This window comes from Myotis yumanensis, unplaced genomic scaffold (assembly GCF_028538775.1).
Source record: "Myotis yumanensis isolate MYYU_CA2020_CCGP unplaced genomic scaffold, mMyoYum1.0.hap1 SCAF_2, whole genome shotgun sequence".
In the NCBI taxonomy this organism is placed as follows: Eukaryota; Metazoa; Chordata; class Mammalia; order Chiroptera; family Vespertilionidae; genus Myotis; species Myotis yumanensis.
Window position 1 is genome coordinate 98,234,135 of NW_027223753.1, and position 4,127 is coordinate 98,238,261.

A 4,127-nucleotide genomic window follows, 5' to 3' on the forward strand; every position below is an offset into this window, starting at 1 on the left:
AAAAAATAAGAAAATGAACACTGCCCAAGGGACTTACGGGACAGCAAGAAACAGGTTTTCTTATGCTTTATGGGAATTCCAGAAGAAGAAAAGAGAGAAAATAGGATAGAAAGATTCCTTGAATAGCAATGTCCAAAAACACGGTTCAAATTTGACAAAAGACATGAATGTGCATATCTAAGAAGTTCATTGAACTCAATGCAGTATAAATTCAAAGAGAGCCACATCAAGATATCTATATATATAAAAATCCCATGACCATGATGACCAAATGACAGGTCCATCTTCCTGGCCCTCAGACTGCAATTGATCAGGAGATGGCTAACGGGGAAACTGGGGTCCCTCAGGCTCTGATCAATTGGTGGCAGGGCAACTGGTGAGTGGCTGGAAGCAGACCTCTTGGTCCCTCCTCCAGGCCCTCAGGCTGCAATCGATGGGTGGCAGAGGCAGAGTGGACCTGGGGAATGGCTCCCTTAGTAGTCCTGCAGGTTCAATCTCCAGAGGACAGGCCAGGCACCAACAGACCAGCACCGCCGGCATGATCCCAACAGCACTGCTGGTCTCCTGGAACTCAGCCTCGGGCACTGCAGCTGCTTCCCCTCCCTAGACGCTCCATAAGGAAGAAAAGATACCACCAGCAGCACCAGGGGTGACCAGTGGTGACTGCTTTCCCCATGCTTCCTCCAGGTTACTCAAGCTGGCCCCCGCCCACCCCACTCCAGATGAAGTGTGATCACTGCACATGGAAGGAATGTAGTAAAAAAACAAAAACCGATGACCAAGAGAATGCCACAGTCAACATCTGGAGTCCGGCTCAGGAGAATGAAGAGAAGGGAGAATTCCATAAGTTGGCCGACGCCAAGATATTTCTGAGTGACTGCCTGGCATGTGACAGTTGTATGACTGCAGAGGAAGGAGTCCACGTTTCTCAACAGAACACCAAGGACTTCTTCCGTGTTCTGAACCTTAATAAGAAATGTGATACCTCACAGCACAAGGTGCTGGCAGTGTCCGTGTGTCCTCAGTCTCTGCCTTATTTTGCTGCTACATTCAGCCTCAGTGTCACTGATGCATTCAGAAGGCTCTGCGGCTTCCTCAAAAGCTTTGGGGCGCACTGCCTTTGACATGAAGATAGCTGTGGACTTCAGCCTCCTGGAGTGTCACCCCATCACCCCCACCTCTGCAGGCCAAGTCTCCCCAGCAGATCATGGGCTCTCTAGTGAAGGATTACTTCTTCAGACAGAAGAACCTGTCCCCAGACAAGATTTTCCATGTCACTGTGGCCCTGTGTTATGACAAGAAACTGGAGGCCCTTCGAGAAGATTTTCCCACAGCTTTGCATTGTTCCTGGGGTGCTGACTGCGTGTTAACCTCAGGTGAAATTGTCCAGATAATGGAACAAAGTGACCTCACCTCGAATGATGCCACCTTGGACACTCTGTTTGGAGACATGAAGGAGGAGGAGATGAGGCTCCATGAGGGTGCCAGCTCCGACGGGTACCTGGTGCACATCTTCAGGCACATGGCCAAAGAGTTGTTCAATGAGGATGTGGGGGTGCTCACCTACCACACCCCGAGGAACAAAGACTTCCAGGAGGTCACCCTTGAAAGGGACGGAGTGGTTCTGCTACGCTTTGAGGCTGCTTAGGCTTTTGCAACATCCAGAAGTGGTCCTGAAGTTGTAGAGGGGGAAGTTCCCCTGCCACTTTGTGGAGGCCCTGGCCTGCGCTGGGGATGCCTAAGCGTCAGGGGCCAGGCCCAGGCAGAGGACAGGTGTGCAGACAGGGCACTGCTGCAGCAGATGGAAGGCATCTACGCTGCCATCCCAGTGTGGCCCCCGGAGACTAGCGTCCATGTGCAGGAGCTGTACCAGGAGTGGCTGGTGGGGAGACGACTCCCCCCGGGCCCAGGTAGCCCTGCACACCACCTAGCAGGGCCCAGGGCAGCCTGCCAGGACATCAAGTGGTAAAGGTCCAGCAGACGCTCTGCCTGCAGGCCGCCTGAGGAGGGGTATCAGATGCGTGAAGGAAAGGCTTAGCATCTCTGTCATCACTTTGGTTTTCAGAATTCCCTGCTCCCCATCTGTCAGCTCCCTCCCTCTGAGGGGTGCTGTTATCAGCACATGGTGCAACTGGAATATTGTATCTTGAGAGGATTGCCCCAATGTATGTATCCTTTTATCCAACGATGAAAAAAATCCCAAAGAACAAGAATGGAGACAGACTACTGTCCTTTAGGTTTAAAAAAAAAAAACCCAGAAGTGTCCTGAAAAGAGCTGAGATCTGGTTCTGTCCACGTGCCTCAGAGAGATTGGATGAGGAAATGCCCCGATTTGGCCCTGACTTTACCCCTTATGTTACTCTTGAAGGTGTCTTTGCCACAATGTGAATAAACTACCACCTTTTGGAATAGGGGCTCATGCGAAAGTCTGCATTCCCAACTTTTCTTGAAACAGATCTGTGTTCTGCAGCTGTGTCCACCATTCTGAGACCTGGTCCTGTCGACCAGGTCCTGTCACTGGGAATCAGGGGGCACTGGAGTGGAGCTCCCCTCCCCTCATGCCCTTTTACAGTTAGGGATTGAGCTGAACTCACTTTGGGGGAGGCCTGGCAAGGGTGACAGGTGTCACAGATGGACGGATGGAGAATGATGAGGCGGACACCCTGTTTGGTCCCTCCCTGGTTGGGGTCAGGCAGATGAAGGCTGGCCAGCCTACACGACAATTGGGTGAGACAGTGTCCTCTGTATTTATCTCTCACCCCGTGGGCCCGGCCACTCCCCTCAGCTCCTGGCAGCCCTCTGCATTCCATGACAGTGCTCTCTGCCCTCACATGCTGCTTGCACTAAATGAGAAGGAAGAGAGCAGTTGGCCCACAGACAACTACACAGAAAGATAGGGCTCATGGCTGGTGAGCGCAGTGGCGGTGGCAGGAGCCTCTCCTGCATCCATGGCAGCGCTAAGGAGCAGCCAGCCAAGTGGTAAGGAGCAGGTGGTAAGGAGTGAGGGGTCCTGGACAGCGAGAGGGATTTCCAGCTGTCAGGGGGGAACGGGCCTAAGCCGGCAGACGGACATCCCCTGAGGGGTCCCGGACTAGAGAGGGTGCAGGCTGGGCTGCGGGGCCCACTCCCCAGTGCACAAATTTCATGCACCAGGCCTCTAGTAATATAATAAAAGAGTAGAAAGACAAAGGTAAAAACAGAATCTTTAAGACAGCAAGAGAGAGCAACTTGTCACATTCAAAGGATCCTCAATAAGGTTATCAGCCAATTTCTCATCAGATAGCATGAAGGTCATGATATATTTAAAGCACTAAAAGAAAAACAAAATAGGCAAGAAAAGAAATAGAAGGCATTTGAAAATGAGGGGGAATAGCTATCTAATCATAGATGGCATAACCAAATATACAGAAAATTCTAAAAGAATTCATAAGAAAATGCCCAGCTGGTATGGCCCAGTGATTGAGCATTGAAGGTCACAGTTCAATTCCTGGTCAGGGCACATGCCTGGGTTGCAGGCTTGATCCCCAGTGGGGGGCATGCAGGAGGCAACCAATCAATAGTTCTTTCTCATCATTGATGTTTCTATCTCCCTCTCCCTTCCTCTGTGAAATCAATAAAAATATATATTAAAGAGAAGAAAAAAAAAATTGGATTTACAAGAGTATCCAAAACAACAACAACAACATAGAAATGAATTTAATCAAAGAGGTATTTTACACTTTCAGTCTTGTACATTGAAAACTATGTAACATTGCTGGGAGAAATGAAAGAAGACTTAAATAAAGCGAAAGACACCCTGGGTTCATGGTTTACAAGATTTAATATTGTTTTAAAAAAGACCCCGAATAGCTGCAATGATCCTGAGAAAGAAGAACAAAGCAGGTGGGATCTCAATACCAGATATCAAACTGTATTACAAAGCCACTGTTCTCAAAACTGCCTGGTACTGGCACAAGAACAGACATATAGATGAATGGAATAGAATAGAGAGCCCAGAAATCGACCCAAACTACTATGCTCAATCAATATTTGACAAAGGAGGCAAGAACATACAATGGGGTCAAGACAGTCTCTTCAATAAATGGTGTTGGGAAAATTGGACAGATACATGCAAAAAAATTGAAACT

At 49.1% G+C, this 4,127-nt stretch overlaps 1 pseudogene; it reads left to right on the top strand.

Moving 5' to 3' along the window:
* The first annotated feature begins 722 nt into the window (after positions 1-722).
* LOC139002506 (nuclear prelamin A recognition factor pseudogene) lies at positions 723-1,969 on the top strand (annotated as a pseudogene).
* The last annotated feature ends 2,158 nt before the right edge of the window (positions 1,970-4,127 follow it).